This window comes from Sinohyriopsis cumingii, chromosome 3 (assembly GCF_028554795.1).
Source record: "Sinohyriopsis cumingii isolate HCF-2022 chromosome 3, ASM2855479v2, whole genome shotgun sequence".
Taxonomy (NCBI): Eukaryota; Metazoa; Mollusca; class Bivalvia; order Unionida; family Unionidae; genus Sinohyriopsis; species Sinohyriopsis cumingii.
The window spans coordinates 58,347,864-58,365,772 of NC_142963.1; the positions used below are offsets into that span (position 1 = coordinate 58,347,864).

At 34.4% G+C, this 17,909-nt stretch overlaps 2 protein-coding genes across 3 annotated transcripts in view; one reads left to right on the forward strand and one right to left on the reverse strand.

Annotated features, from left to right (window-relative positions):
- LOC149802923 (retinol dehydrogenase 7-like) overlaps positions 1-9,829 on the reverse strand; it is a 41,511-nt gene extending 31,682 nt beyond the window's left edge. Inside the window, exon 1 of the mRNA XM_089952409.1 lies at positions 9,733-9,829. The gene's annotated coding sequence lies outside the window, so the exon portion shown is untranslated. The remainder of the gene's footprint in view (positions 1-9,732) is intronic.
- A 150-nt stretch (positions 9,830-9,979) lies between these two features.
- The window catches only part of LOC149802924 (inhibitor of nuclear factor kappa-B kinase subunit alpha-like), a 97,374-nt gene continuing 89,444 nt past the window's right edge, over positions 9,980-17,909 (forward strand). For both annotated transcript variants that reach the window (XM_089952410.1, XM_089952411.1), the window contains exon 1: positions 9,980-10,105. The gene's annotated coding sequence lies outside the window, so the exon portion shown is untranslated. The remainder of the gene's footprint in view (positions 10,106-17,909) is intronic.

Below are 17,909 nucleotides of genomic sequence, written 5' to 3' on the forward strand. Positions count from 1 at the left end.
ATGAAAGAAACCATTATGCTGAACAGGAGTGTAGAAAAAATCCCCTTGCTGCTGTATGATGCTCCGGTTTACCACAATGTATTTAGAATTGCTTCTCAAGAATCAGGCACTGCAACTGAAATTGGTAAACAGGATAAAACAAGTTAATTGAGCCAGTTTGGCCTGGTAAAAGAAGCTGGAGGTCTGACATGGTAGTATGTTCCCAGAAATACGGTAGAATGGACATGTACATCATAATCATTATTGCCCGACCAATCCTCTGAAAAGGGATCAACAAACCCTACCAGAATGCTGGAAAGAATGAGTTACTGCAGGAGCAGATGCAACTACCTAGAGCAGACCCTCTCCATCGTTGGTGAAGGGATAGGAGTCCAAGGACTTTCTCCATTGGCCTTTCCAAGCACCTTGTGTGGTGAATGAAAGAAAAGGCACATTGATCTGAGGCTATGCATGCTTGAAAGAAGGTCCCATAGAGCGGTCAGGGTGGGAATGCTTTTTGGCCTGTTTTGCAAAGCCAGAGGATTCTGCCAGGGACTTGTGTTGTCGGCCCTTAAAATCCTGTTATGCTACAGAGGCAATAAGGCTTCTGAAGAGTCTCTACCTCAAGAGGTGCGACCTTAAAACATTCTTATTATAGTTCAGCAAGACATTCAATGTCTCCAAGGCAGCATCCCTGTGGAGGTGAAGGAGTTCATCAAAGAGCACCATCAACATTGAGAATGCATCATGTGAAATTTTTGTGACACAGCTGCCAGCAAATACTGAAGAGGTTCTGGAGATGATTCCTCCTAGAGATTGAAGGAGGCTGCTGAAAAGAGATCCGCATGAGAGGCAATCATCATGAGAGAATGGGCCTTAAGCTCCAAGGTCTCTACTGTTTTAACTGGGAGACAAGCCCAGGTCTCAGTTGAATTCCACAATGTGATGCCCCAGAGTTTGATGGTGGCACTTAAGGGGCCAAGCCGGTGAATGGACTCCATAGCATGAAGCAGAAACTAGTGGCTGAAACACAGATGAGGGGACAGACCATCCCTTCTGCTGCTGGCAAACTCTTGTCCACAGGAAAGTTTCTGTGTAAGCTCCTGAACTGTCACAGAGTTTGGGAACAACAGTTGGTCACAGTGAGATGCTGCCCCCATGAGCTTCTCCAGTCTGGATAAGATCTTTTTTGCCCTCATTGCAATAAGGGACACAAGTCTGGGGAAAGGTAAGCTTTAACCACCATCTTATCAAACGTCCAAACTACCTGATTGTTGTGCTCATTTAACTGTAGTATTCACTCATTATCTACCACAGCATTTTAAAAAATATTTCTCATGTTTAATCTTTTTCCTTATCGAAATTAAAGCTTTAAGCATTAAATGCCAAACTGTGCATTTCTTCAAGTTTTTCGCCCCAGAAATTTTGACCCTTTTGTCATTGATTCTACCCTGATGTTACACAATACTGTTTCAATATAAGCCATTAAACAGTGATTTTTCTATTCTTATATTTGTACAGGAATTGCTGCCTACCATTCCAGAATTTAGAAAACATTTACTTTAAAAGGTTTATCATACACTGCTATATTCCACTGGGGGGACATTCAGTCAATTAAGATTAGCATCTGTCCTGTCTGATACATGTCAGTCTAAGCCTAGAAGATGCTTGCTTTTTCTGATTCAGAAGCAATGAAAAAGGCCTGTCTGGCATGATTCAATATCAGACAAAAAGAAAACCACAAATGTTCTGTGTCTTTCCTTTCATGCCCAACTGATCATAATTACCTATGCAATATACATCTGATGCAAGTGATACGACTGACATTCAACATTTCAAACATTTTACTTACATTCTGACCAAAATATAACACATGAAAGCATATTAAACATTTATTGACTATGAGTATACTTCCTTCAGTTCTTTTAGAAATGCATGTTTGGTTATACTTTGTAATGTTTTAGCACATACACAGCATTATAAAGTAGGCCTACATCATTTTCAGCTTTGCCTGTTCTACTTTACATCATCTTCTTAAGCTGATTATTTTCAATCTTGATTTTTCTTTTGTGTATTATGATAAACCGATAAACTCTTCCTTTATCTATTTTTCATTATTACTCTATCATCATATAACTGTCATCTTCTTGTACTTCCTTTTTAATACTTTTTTAATAGATTCTTTATAATCTAATAATTATGAGAGATTCACTTCATTCAACGAACTAAGTATATACTGCAGTGGTTTACTATCGCTATAATGAACCTGATGATTCTATATGATATATTCTTTCCTCATTAATAAGATAGAAATATGAAGTGTATCAATATGAAAATTATGCAAAAATCTAACATAAAAATTTTAAAAAAATTAATTTGTTAAAACAAATTTAACATCTCTCCATCAAGGAAGGCAAGTCCAACTCAAGTTCATACACCTGCACCACTTCAGTCTATGGTGGAGGGGGAGAGACAGGTAATAACAGCTACCTGATGCAGACACTGCATGGTATTGGCGAATTCCATCTTTTTAACTGGAAATGCTGTCTGACTTCACACCCCAACATAAGTGTCAAAATATCTAAAATCAGGTGGGAAAGGTCAGAGGAAACTCTGGACTAGGATTTAGTATGGGACTGAGAAGGCCTTGCCATATATTTGTGCACATAAGTGTGACGTTTTGTTCATAAAAAATGGTGTCATTAATGGACAAAAAGTCAAACTCCTATGGTTTGTGGCACAGTCATGGGGAATGCTGGCTGATTCAGACCAAATACCAGGTTTATTGGACCATGTGAAATATTAAAAGAGAAGAAGGGATCATCCTGGGCTTCGCCAAAGTTGCAAATTGCGATTTTTTTCCCTTATTGGCGACAAAATATACTATTTGGCGATTTTTTTGGCGACAGCCTTTTTGGTGGTTTAATTTGTACATACAATAATGGATTTGGAGTGGAGAAATTCAAAGGGACAATGAAAGGAAGCCATAAACATGGCTACACAATGCACTGGAATCTATCTGTTACATAAACAAATCCTTTGTTTATATTGACAAACCCATCTTTACAGTGCACTGTTAATCATAATCTGCTTATGTTGATATCTGGCTTGATTACTGTATGCTGTGATAAACTCAATTATGCTACCGGTGTATACCTACAATAAACCGACCTCTGAATACGCAAACAGAAACAGTTACAATTAATTGAACGGCTAATCCTTCTATGTTTGTTTTAAATATACAAATAAAATAGTTTTGCTGAAACTTCAGAGAAAACTGACCAAATACAAAGCAAATGGAACAAATCTTAATCACAATTATATACTGTCAACAGTGCAACATTATCATGGGTAAACGTAACTTAGACATTGCATGTTCATCATCTCATCCTAACAGTAAGTTAAAAAAATTAACAGCATTTGGATTTAGTGCAAATTCATCAGACAACCCAGTCACTGAACCTGATATTAAACCTGGCAGCGAACCTCAGTTATCATGAATATGATGGTTGAGATGCTTTAAGTGCAACACCACATCATGATGAATGGGTCAAAAGTTACCAAAAATTTCTCAACAGCTGGAAACTTGGGTGTCCGTGGCTGCGATATTATACAATGTAAAAGCAGATGTTCTGTGATATATGTATCAAGGCACAAGTCGTCAATTCATTTACTGGCTGTCATATTTTGAAGAAGGAGTGTGTCACCAAACATAAATCCAGGTGGGGTAAGTAATATATGCTAATTTTGTTCATTGATCTGAATGCATGAAATCCACGGTCACATTATACGTCACTTATCTTACATTGCAAAGTACGATCATATGTTTTTATAATTAACATGTCATTAACTAAAGTTCCTTACAAAACTATTATTTGGAAAATAATATACACAATATATATATTTGATTACTATCCAATGTTTCTATTTTACAAAATGAGTGAGATACTGTAAATGTCAGGAAAGTAGATATTTTACATTTGATAATGCATTTTTTTCAGATGACAACAGTCATACCTATGCATTAACGGTGATTCGGGATGCAAAGACCATGGAAGTAGCAAAGATCGCTGCTATTAGTAAAAGTAAAAATGCCATTATCAGAGCCCTGAGGAACACTTCCTTTGCAGCTTACTACCACCACAATAGTTCCAAAGCTGCACCAGTTGTGTATCACATAGGTATTGAGAATATTATATTGTAGCTTGTTAACTGTAATATTCTATGGATTTAAATGACAGTAACATGGGGAAAAATGTGTACAACCTTAAAATATTTATTGTGATGTTACATTGGTAGTACACTGTGACTACTGCATTAATGCCAACTTCTTGCTAATTATATATATATATATATATATATATATATATATATATATATATATATCAGAACATGTATAATCATAAATGAAATATTTATGGCATAAAAAAATGATTATTTCCATTTCAGGGGCCACCCAACTCTCAGACCTTAAAGTAGATATGCACACATCATATGCATTCAACAAGTGGGCAGTCCTAAAATCGTGATGGATCATCATGTGACATTCTACAACATTTTAATAGTGCAAAACAGTCATTTAATGATTTATTTTGTAATATTACAGCTGTATTGCTTGTTGTTAGTAAAGTAATAACTATCCCATCTTTTGCAATTTTCACTGCCTATTACATTAACAGACTTGGAAAAATATTCACCACTTGTTCTGGTGACATTTTTGAAAATTGGTGAAAAAATATTGAAGTTGGCGATTTTTCTGGCGACAACTTTTTAAAAGCCAGAACCATCCCTGGAACACACATAAGATTTATTTTAGTAGTTATTACTATTTTTGCAAACATATTAGGGGAATATAAAAGGTTGATTTTCAGCTTTTAAATTTACATCAGTTATTAGCAAATTTCTAGCATTAACTTTTCATAAATTAGGCCAGTATCAACACTACCAAACAGTAATGCATATAAATTAATGCAATGTATTTATTTCTCATGCAAATCATGCTTTCTCTGCATTATATTTACCCAAAAAATGTTGTTTAAGGAGCCACTGATGAGTAAAACTATAGTATAATGTACTTCACTATTATTGTTTATCTACTGTGATGTCTGAAATGGTATCTTCTAAGTAAAATCTTGAACCAGTAAACCAACTTATTTTCATTTTAACCATTGAAACATTTGAAAATATTTAATTTAAAGCACATATTATATTAATTAAATATTGAAATCTGAATATATATAGTTTTGTATATTAATACATATATGTTATAATAACACTTTCATGTTTCCAATAATTGCAATGTTATCTCAAGTCATCATTATATTTTGTGTTCTGAAGGTATTAAACTCAGGTAATTGGCAAATGACATCAAAAGTACCTTAATTATAGTGGTGTTGGTCAAATGGGTTTTGCCAATTCATGGTTAGATAATCCAACAATGTCTGAAGTTAATTAAGGATGGAATGATCAAAGAAAGTAATAAACAAACGGTGATAATATAAGTTAAGATAGTATAAGTTAAGATGGTATCCCAGGGTAAACTCAGGAGATACCAATGTAAACAGATGATGAAGTGCCAGGAACAAATGACTGCACTGTGAAGTCTTATGCTGAAAAACAGACCTTGACGAGTTGGCTACTGACATTATCTGCCAGCATTTATGGACCACATTAGTTTCTCTAATGCAATATAATAGAATAAAATTATTTAAAATAACAATATGCCATTTTTTAATCTTTGATCATGTACAGTATCCACTTTCAATAAAATATGCATTTAAATACATGAAAATCACTTGCTCATTGTTATTGTATATAAGGTTTATTTACAATAAAGAACTATTCTACATAATTCTATTTTTTTTTAAAAAGGCATTAACCAGAATATATCAAAGTAACCAAACCATTAGCATACTGAGACCAGTATATTTAGATGGAAACAAATTAACTGCCTTGATTTTTTTCAGTGTTAGTAATCTGCAGAACATTAAATGATATAATATAAACTCAGAGAATAAAAATTAACATATGGTGCTTTAAAATATATTTCATCCACAAAATTAAAAAAAATAGATGATACTGATGTGATATTGATGTGTGATTTTGCATGGAACTAAATCATAAATGTAATAGGACCCAACATTCATTTTTTTTATATAATACAAGTATTATTTAGTACTTTAAGTATATAGTACAATATACAGCATAACGATAAATTCTATATAAATCTACTAAAGGTACTGACATACCCAGACTAGCATGTTTAGAAGGAAAAAAAGTGTAACAAAAGCATCAACACACACACACACACACACACACACACACACACACACACACACACACACACACACACACACACATATATATATATATATATATATATATATATATATATATATATATATATATATATATATATATATCGGGAAACGCTTAATTATGTGTATTTGGACACCAATTTTTGAGTTGGGACGCAGAAAATCACTGAGGCGGGAGTCCTCCATACGCATGTAATAGGTGTGCAGCAAAATTCAAAGACTTGCCAGTCCTGTTTCAGCCACCTGCTTTGTGGGAAAATGTGTTGATCAATTAGCTGTGCTGATATTTACAATGACAGAATTCAGTGACTGAAAGACCCCTTCATACATACATGTTGCCATTTTATAATATTACATACAAAAGAACATGATGCAATAGCTGGGCAGCACGTTCAAAGGGTTTGACTGGCGGCCGGGTGGAAAATGTACTGATATATACAGTGATTGAATTCAGAGACGGAAATACCCAGCGATGTACATGTGGTCATATATAAAAGCACATCAAATAAACAACTTTAGCTTTCATTATTGTGTTCATTTCCGAATGTAGCGGAATAAGCAGTGCATGTGACCTCATAATCAAGACAGGTTGAGACTTAGACAAAATGCCATTCATAAGTGGGTGACAAGTAGCCTAAAAATGTAAACTTTGCCTTCTTCTGTTAGGAAAGCGAAAACGACTTCGCCCTGTGATTATTTAAGAGGTACATTGACTGACCATACCATATTTTTTTTAAATGCCCCTCGCCTTAACCTGGCTAGTTCTAGTGCTGTAGTGAAATGTATTCATCAAGGCATCAGTAGCTAGGATTAGTTTTCATATCAATTACACCGTCAAACAAACTCTTGCCCATTCACCAGCATTATGTTTCGATAGTTGATTGACCATGAACCCTTTTCCGAGTAAGGTAGCAACTATCAATTTCCTGCATGCTATCCTTTGATGATAAAACATATAAACTCATGTTTTAAGATCAGAATCGGTGATCTGGATATATATTAACTGCCTCTTATACACTATTTCATCATAAAACTAGTTTGAAACTGTAAGTGAACCAGCAGGCCTAACGGGAATTAATGGCGGACTTCACTAAGTCTGGGATGTACCAGTTTATTAGATTGTCTGTTTTCTTAAATCATCGGGCAAATATGTTCAGAAAAAATATACAAATCATTGAAACCTAAGCCTAGGTATTATTTTATTAAAGATTTAACTTTAAAATGCAAATTATGAAGGTCAGAAACATTAAGGAAAATGTTATATTGTGGAATTCGCGAGATGCGTTTTAAGGTCTAAGCTATTTTCTGACTTGACACGTATTTGTGAAAATACGGGAAAAAACAGCAAATCAGACACTATTTATTTGCTTAAAATTACGACAAGTATATATACAAATAAATAAACCATAAATGTGCAATCCTGTCAATGGACTGTTGTAATGAAGCTATATTATAGTGAGTGATTAAATTACGAAAACCTCTCCATCTAAAAATAGATGCACTTACGTCTGTGTTGATTCTGAGGGAAAGAAGGGACTGCAAGTTTTGATGGTGGGACTCCTATTTTTACCAAAATGGGAGTCCTGGACTCCAAGTTTTAAAATCCTAGCGAGACCTCTCTCTCTCTCTGTCTCTCTCTCTGTCTCTCTCTCTCTCTCTCTGTCTGTCTCTCTCTCTATATATATGTGTGTGTGTGTGTGTGTGTGTGTGTGCATGTGTGTATGCATGCACTATGCTGCAAAAAAAGATTTGCAAAATATATTTCATCTTTCAAAAGAGATAACACCACCATTTTTATTACATTATAGTTTTCTTTATTTTAATTATTAGGAGGACTACAAGATTATCAGAAAATAGACATATGATATTGTATTGAATTAAATCTTAAATTCAACAGGAGCCCAATTTAAATGTTTAGTATATATGTGTTATTTAGCACTGATAGTATATACTACAATGTACTGGATAAATACTGCTTCTAAATAAATCTAACAGAAGCATTAACATATCCAGACCATTAAGTATAGACACACACAACAAATTACTGCACGACCCCTGATTTCATGATTTTTGTCAGTGTTAGTAATTTTCTTTTTTCTCAGTAAAATAAACTATTTAAATTTCGCATAAATGTCAATGAGCTGCTTTAAAAATGTTTCATTACTAAATTGTCAATGCAAAATAAACAGCCTGACATTATTTCATTTCAATAGATATATATATATATATATATATATATATATATATATATATATATAACAACCCCATCATCACGCGTACACTCGGAGTTTTGTTTCCTTAAATGCACATTTAAACTGCCCACTAAACTAGTCCTACCTGTAAGACCCGACGCTGATATTTATGTTGTTGGCGTCAGGGTCTTACGGCCTAACTAAAGGCGCTGTGTAGTGTGTTTTGATGTCGACTAACATCGTTATGAAAGTAAAATTTTCAGGAATATTTCACACAACTCACAACTAAAATGATGACGCTTTTCTACAAAGAAAAGTATAATGTTTTAGTCAGCCTTTACTTACTATGATGCCTTTTCTCTAATAAATTCAAATTCTCACAAAAGAAATGGACCCGTTTTCAAGTTTCTTTGGCCTACTTTTCAGTTGGCTGGAAAGCGATGAAAGCCGAGAATGCCAAAATCGGATAAAGTTGAAACATTAATTTTTAACGAAACGAATAAAAATATATTATGCCTATTGGAACTGTAAGCAACGGTTCGTTTCGTTCAAGAAACATATCCCAAACATCAACCTACTATAATTTACTTCGGCATACTTCGACTACCGTCCCATTGCAACAAATTCAAATGTATGTCAACGGAATGTGAAAATGCATCAATTTGCTAGTGTCATATTTTCATTCCACCAGGATAAGGACAGCACAGTTAAGTATATTAATTACACATAAATTAGTGGGAAAATGTCGATATAGGCTGCCAAATGTGTGAGATGTTCCTGAAACTTTGATTACTCATTCCGATGTCAACGACATCGGAACACACTATACAAGGCCATTATTTGGATAGTAAGACATAGCACCTTAACAAAATCAAAATGTGCTATGTCTTACATGTAGGACTACCCACTAAACGTACCTGGGAAATTAGAAATATCCTATTTTAAACAAATGTAAATTTCTCATTTAAATCCACGAAGAAACCTATTAATATTTAACATGGTCCGAATCAGCCCGTAATCTGGTCTGAATCAGCTCGTAAGTTGGACCGAATAAGCCTGGTTCGAATCAGCCTCTAACCAGACATGGGAACTTGACTACTGGTGACCGTACGACTTTATGCCGTTATGTGCAGAAATATATCAGAAGCAGAAATTTAATCTAAAATCTTATTTAACGTGATGACAGTAAGATATTAATGCCGTTAATTTAAAAGTCTGTAAAAAAAAAAATAGAGTCTTTTAACCTATGATACAAATCCGACAGGTTATTTTCTGTGCAAAACCAGTGGGGGGTGGATAACCAAAAACATCAGAAATATCCCGAATGCAACCTAATCAACGAGACGTTTGAATGAAAAATCGCACTGTTTAAAAGAGGCTATCACGATGTGTCGGTATAATCCAGATGAAGATTTAGTCTGGTTTCTAAATTTAATTTTTTTGAGACGATATGGAATATTTACAATAAAGTGTTATAAAGCCCCACTTCTGGGAATGGGGAAAGCCCCATTTCTATGGTTAGATCTATTTACTGTAATTTCCAGATATTGACAATAGAAGAATCGAATATGTAGTTTTTAGTATTCTTCTTTCATTTCAGAAGAATTTAATGCAAAGGTAAGGTGGATGGTTGTTTTACAAACTACAACAAGAGAGTTACTTGAGTTTACTTTCTTTTCAGTGATACCTAAATTCGAGTTTTACTGTGTTTCCTTATACACAAATCTGTTGAAATTACATCACTGTAATAAGAAATTGGCAGACAGTCAGAAGGGGAAAAATAACACACACACACAGATGCAGGTTTGGTAAGGCAGTCTCTGTAGTAAAAGACGTACACGTTATTCATATTTGACAATATTTTTAACTGTTCAACCACATACACAAACAATATAGAGAAAGCTAACCTGAAGCTTTCGTCCTAACGCTAAGGACTTCATCAGCAAACTGATTTAATCTCTACTGACTGTTAACATCGCTCAATAAAATGGTTAACAGATTGTCCAAGATTATAGTATAAGTCACATAGTTCATATATGTGGTCCAAGTCACGTTTTTTGCAGCTTCAGGTGTCATTTCGGAGAATTTGATTATACATACATTTAAATGGTGTTTATTCACTTTATTTTGTGCCTTGTCCATCCATATTCCTTTGAACATTATTGTATAAATTCTTCGAAAAATGCATAATGGGAAATTCAATGATAACGTACTTCGACATTTTTTTGCATAGTCAAGTAAGCAGGATGATCTTGTTTAAACTGGTTTTGTTGTGCGCTATGACATAAGAGGAAGCAGGCCTGCAGGAGGGAAAAAGTTGTATTACAAGCATAAACAGAGATGCGACAATGTCATCATTTATAAACTAAGCCTGGGGAAACACCAGTATACAACTCCAATAAATTGAAGGCAATTATGTAACTTCTTCTGTATGATATGTCACATCCTTTATTTCAGTTCATACATAATACCTATTTTTCCCATAAAAGTATGTGCTTTCATACATGTAAAAGACTAGAAAGATGGCTGTCAAAATTCAGATTTATTTTAGTTAAATTTAGCATCATGCTATATTATCATTTTGAAGAAATGTCATATGTACATCAGGGGTCAAGATAGACTTGAATATAGGGAGAAGTGACTTCTCCTTTAGGACAGAACAGGGCAAAGTGAGAGCTCAACAGGGAGAAGTGGACATGAAGCAAGAAACACAATATATATGTGTGTATATATATATATATATATATATATATATATATATATATATATATATATATATATATATATAGAGAGAGAGAGAGAGAGAGAGAGAGAGAGAGAGAGATATAAATGTAATAAACTGACTACGAACAGAGCAAAACTAGTATCTAGCTAGCCTAGGTGCTTTCGACTCTTAATGAGTCTTTTTCAAAAGCAAATACAAAACATAGACAAGGCAAACAAATAAAAGACAAACCATTGTCTTTGTCAAACTTTACATGACTATGACTTGATGCGAATGCTGAAAGATATTCTATTGACCTAGAAATCGATGAGCCTTAGCATCATTTGTTATTTTATGTAAATTTATGTATACACAAATTATATCCTGTATGTTTCATTGTTATAGTTCTAATTATAGGTTATTGGGTGACTAATAAGCAAATTTAGAGAATCATTGAAAAGAGAACATGCCGGCTGCAAAAAGGTAATTTTATTTGTGAATGGCTATCTTTTTCTAGTCTTTTTGGTATAAACCACTTGGTTTCAATGTTCTAAGGCGGCATATCCAGTAAGATTCCTTTTCTCTCCTGGTTTTGGAACTCCATTTGGGTTGTGAACAATTGCTATAAGTGTTATATCACTGAAAGTGTGGCCAAGGGAGGAGAAGTGTTCTGCGACTGGGCTTCTGTACAGCTTCTTTGTCATCCAATCAGATGTATGAAGATTGATCCTTTTATATAGTTTTTCAGATTCTCCGACATACTGGATGCTACAGATCTTACATGTGATGAGATAAATTACATTCTTTGTTTTGCACATTTTGTTTGATCCATGTATGTTCAGTTGTTTGCATTCTTTATATATATATATATATATATATATATATATATATATATATATATATATATATATATATATATATATATATATAAAATGTGTGTTCTCTTATTTGAATTTTGCCCTCTCTTTCCCAGTATTCATATTTGCATTTAACATATGCTTTTTCAGCAATACTTTAATTTAAATTTGAAAATTTTCTGAGTTATTTTGGCCATATGACTCGAAAAGAGGATAATGGAAACTACATTATAACACATTTTAACTGAGTAACCAGATTACATTATTGTAATCGCAAGTTAGTACAAATGCTTAATCAAGTACCCTTAATCAATTTTTAAATATATTTAGATTTTTTTTTAATTCTTTCTAAAAGTTTACAATAAAGGCACTTTCAAAGATTTCTAAATGTGTTTGAAACAACCCCTTTACCATGTACACGAGGGCAAATGCACACATGACTTTAGATGATACTGTTTGTCATCATTTCTTTGTTGCAGATAAAACATTACCATAACTATTCATTCATAACACACTAAAATGCATAAAATTGCAAACATGGCTCCTTTTTAGTCGGTATATGATTTAAATCCTTCTTTCCAACCAAATCAACACAGATGTGAGTGCATCTATTTTTAGAAGGAGTAGTTTTGATAATGTAATCACTGACTTTATATAGCTTTATTACAACAGTCCATTGATAGGATTGCAGATTTATGGTTTATTTATTTGCCTACATACTTGTAGAAATTTTAGGCATTGGTTAAATAGTATCTTCCTTGTTGCTTTTATCCATATTTTCACAAATAAGTGTCAAGTCAGAAAGCATCTTTGACCTTACAAAGCTTCTTGCAAATTCCACAATTGTCCCATACATTTCTGACCTACATAATTGCAAATTGCATTTTAAAGTTAAATCTTAAATAACATAATACCTTGGCTTTGTTTTCTGTGAATTGTATATTTTTTGAATATATTTGTCAGATGATTTACAAAAATGGACAAACTAATAAACTGCTACAGTGACAAAAACAGACAATCTAATAAACTGGTACTTACGAGACATAGTGGTATTTGCCATTATTTCCCCGTTACTGGTTCACTAACAGTTTCAAGCTAATTTTATGATGAAAAAGTGTACAAGAGGCAGTTACAATATCTAGATCATTGATTCTGATCTTAAAGCAGAAATGCTATTTACATATTTATTGTTAAAGTTTCAAAACACAAGTTTGTATGTTTTTATCATCAAAGGGTAACATGTAGAAATCAGGCAGTGATAGTTCTTACTCAGGAAAGGGTTAATGGTCAGTCAGGTATCAAAACACATGCTTGTGAATGTGCAAGAGTTTGTCAGTGTAATTGATATCAAAACTAGGCCTAGCTACTGATGGCTTGATTAATACATTTCGCTACAACACAACACTAGAACTAACCTGGCTAAGGTGAGGGGACATTTCAAAGAGTATGGTCAGTCAATGTACCGCTAAAAGAATATCAGGGCAAAGTCATTTTTGCTTACCTAACAGAAGAAGGTGAAGTTAAAAATTTTGTAGGCAACTTAGTCACCCACTTCATCTGGTAGTGTGACCCCTGGTACATGCTAAGAATAAAACTTATTGCATGTTACTCCTCTATCACATTCATAGTTGAACACCCATACAGGAGATGATTGAAGATGCACATGACTTCTTGTTCACGTGATCATATACTTGGTTCCCTCTCCACTTGTAATAGTTCAATCCAATAATGACTTTCTTGACCCTTTGTAATGCTAAACTGCAATTGTAAACGTCCATAGCAATCGTTAAATTTTTGTTATGACAATTAATGTGTAGATCACTCAAAAATCACAATTGAATAAACTTTGTTATATTATGATTAAATTTTGAAAATAATTTTTATAAAAAAAACATCCGTAAATGCACTTACATGACCCATGTGATTTGTACTGTAGCACTCACCACTGCTCCCATTTCCCACATTAGTGGTACAGATATGTTGACATCATACACACACTAAGCAAAAGGTAGAATATGTAACAGAATTCACAGATTACATTAATAGCTTTGATCTGGATATTAAATTCACCATTGAAAAGGAACAAAATGGCTCATTATTTACATGCCATAAAAGTGCATACTGCAAAATCAATGTTAAATTAAGTAGATATTTTTGGACAAGGTCACTCTTTCTTAGGGTGTGATTTAGTACAAAGTGGACTGAATGTCACTTGATGTGGTGTGTTATTTCTGTATCCCATTCAGTGTATGTTGAAACGAATTTTGCTACCCTGTTATTTGGTATGATAGGCCACATGTCCTTTTTTTTTTTTTTTTAAAGGTTTAAAATTTTCATCTGTAATTTTTTTGATGACATCAAATGTGCAAAGCATTCAATAATCAGGATTGAATAGACTTTAGTTAACCCTTTACCTCATAGAATTTATGTCTTTTCAGCCCTCTGATACACATGTAGCTAAGTTACTCAGTGCAGTGCACTATAAATAGAACACCTGTTAGCTATTCTACTCCATACACATAGGCCTGCCTGTTAACTGTTAAGCAGTGTAGTGTATGTTATGTTTAACAGCAATTTTAACCATTTTACGTTTTTGGTACACATCTATTATGTATGGTAAATATTAAGAGTAAAGTCCGATCATTATAGCTGTGTAATTATTTTTCATGGAAGAGTTTTTTTATGTGCTTCAAAATCTTGAGAGAACTTGTTCACCCTCAAGTCAGTGAAGCCACTTGACCAACTGTAGCTGCCATTTTTCATACTCGAAATTTACAAGTTCTTTGCGTCTTCATCACTAAGTCATCTGAATTTGATAATTTATAAAAACTAATTGCTACCTACTTCAATATCAGAGCCTTTACCTAAGTTATTGAAGCTTTTATAGTTGTGATTCTAATCATGAAATGCACTGAACGAAATCCGTGACCTCCATTTTGGAGAGTGGAGAATATGACCCAGTTACTTTAAATAGCAGATTTTGATCAGAGCATAAACAGCGACCACATGATCTGACATAAAGGTCATTCAGAGCAATGAATGAGGTATCTAATAGGTGGTTTCCCCAAAGGTGGCACTATGAAAACCCGTTAAAAATGGACGATGTTTACAGCAGGCGTCAAAAGGCGCCTCCATGCAAATGGAGTAGAGGTGTCAAAAGGCGCTTCCATGCGAATGGAGTAAAGGCGTCTAAAGGTGCTTCCATGTGAATGGAATATAGGCATCCAAAGCCACTTGCATGAAGTAAAGAGTTAAAATGTTTTAGTATTAAATTTTAGTACAAATTATTATTCATTTCTCCTTCTAATACATTCAACAATCACATTACATTAGGAATATTTGCCTGCTATCTTACGAATCCAGCCTTACTAAAACACAAAACTGTCTAATCCTGTCTATTTTTAGATAGACAGAGGGCAGTAACTCTTGTTTGTTACCTTCCTTTGACACCACCAGGTGTCACCAGTTTTTAGCTTACTGCTATGCAGAGGACATGTGGTGCAATAGTTCCTGATAATCCAGCCCTTTTTGTGTTGTACTTTATTTTACAATTTTGGCAAATTTTTGAGTGATTTGTCACTTGTCGGGACTTTGTCTTATAAGACCACCATCCCTCCATGCTATTGTTGACCTTATACAAGGTTATTACGAGTTAGCATACCTTTGACTTTATTTGCTTACTCTGTCTATTATGGAGCCCTCATTAATGCGATTCTGATATGCTGCTTGATAATTATGCTTAGTTTATTTTTTTTTTCATATTTCACACTGTTTTGATAGAACTATGGTTTAATTATTTACTAAGTATTGTGCACAAGTTTATAACAGGGCCACAGGTTTCTCAAAAGACACGGATCTGTTAGTTACAACACAGATTTTTGTGACCTAATAATTTCAACACATTACTAGTTTCAGCTTTAGTACGTCTATAATACATAGTGGAAGTTTGGGCTTCCATTTTAGGTATTAGTCATATATATATACTGGCAATCTATGCTAGTAGCTAGTTAGCTACATACTAGTTTGCTAATCTATGCTTTGTTTTCTCTTCTTGTTTCTTTTGAGGAGGAATGTTTACTATATGCATGACATGTATGTTCACAGTGATCGTCTGTTTGGCGTTGAAGGGAAGGAAAGACGGAATAGATCAAGGAAGACAACCTGCACAGGTATAAGTACCCCTGCATGTCTGAGCATGGCCTTTGGGCCTGCGAGTCCTTTCACATGGGATTCATGCTGGTTCCGTTGGATCCAACTCTTAGTATCACTGTATCGTTACCTGCTGTCCAGCAGTCACCAGTTACCAACTGTTCAGTTGACACCAGCAGTCCAACCAACCCAGCATGGGGACCTTTTCATTGCAATGGTCCAGCCAAATAGTTCATACAGGGATGTTAGTGATAGATCTTCTGTCTAGTCATGCTGTCAGTACCTTATCATTACAATACTGGAGATTTCATTGGGAAATCTGTCCATTCAACCAACCTTTGTTAACCAGTAGCATCTGGGCCAATCACACACCATTCACACCCGATCCATTGGACCATCACCAGCCATTCAGCCATTCCAACATGGGGTCTAGCCATCAGTGATTTACAGGGATCTCAGTGACAGATCCGTCTGTCCAACATACTGTTGTTGACATGCTCTTTCTTTGATGGAGATTTCAGTGAGAAATATCTCTGTCCAGCCAGATGTTTGGAGTGGCTGTTAATGGTGCTAGTTGGGCCATCTTCTATACTGCCAGCTTCCTGGCTGATCATTTGCAGGGCAAACCAGCTGGCATTGCCGGCAATGCCTGACTTCCATTATGTTCACTGCTTGTCCACAAGGGAGAGCTAGTGAAGTTTTACTGAGGATGGAATTGAGTCTTCATACCACCTGGTATGTCTTTTCTAGTGCTGCAAGTTGATCCAGTTAGGCCTCCATAATGGAACTCCTTCAAATACACCATGGAATGCTCTGACAGTTGTCAAGCTGCCATCAAATACCATTACATTTTTGGAGTTGGCTACTTCCAAATGCCCCCACCGCTGCTCTAAAGAATCGATAGATGCCGTTGAGGAGGAAGAAACGGATTTACGGTGACAGACACCCTCAGAACCGATCTCCTGGCACTTGACAAGAATGTAGTAGCAGTAGTATAATTTAAAAAATATTTTTTGTATGAGACAGTTGTATTTGTCACAAATTTATTATCTTTTAATTTCATTTTGACATGTGTCTTGTGTACCAATGTGGTGGCCAAATGTGATGTTTTGAAAGATGTTTGGCCCAAAGCCAACTTTTGGACAAAATTTGGATTAAAAGAAGAAGAAAAAGACATGTCCATATGTTGATGTTTTAACTATTTAACTACCTGTATTCCTTTATAAGGCTGTAAATCACTCTAAGATTTTCAGGATATCAGTTGTTTTCAGTTTGAATTTTATGTAATTTCTCAAATCCACTAAATAATTTTGTTGAATAAGTGTTTTACATTTACTTGTCCTCTCTGATAAATATCTTGATCAGGTGGTGACATCTCACTCAGAATTTCCTCCCTGCCTGTTATATTTGTAGTTTAGGTAGTAAAGTGTAGGCTACATTATCAGCACTTCCTGATTTTATCAACGAGCTGTCATATGTCTTTCATAGGATGTCAGCTGTAGAGTAAGCTTAATCATTCCACTTTAGCTACGGTGTTTAGATTACAACTTGTACATATTTTTAACAAAGACATAGAAAATTTATCTACTGTCCTTTTAATTTCCCCTGAGTGTTATGGAGTTGAGATATTTTCTTTTCTTTTATCCCAAGTTAATTAATTAAAAAAAATATAATGGATACAATAGTCATGTTAATTTGATACCAATCTGAA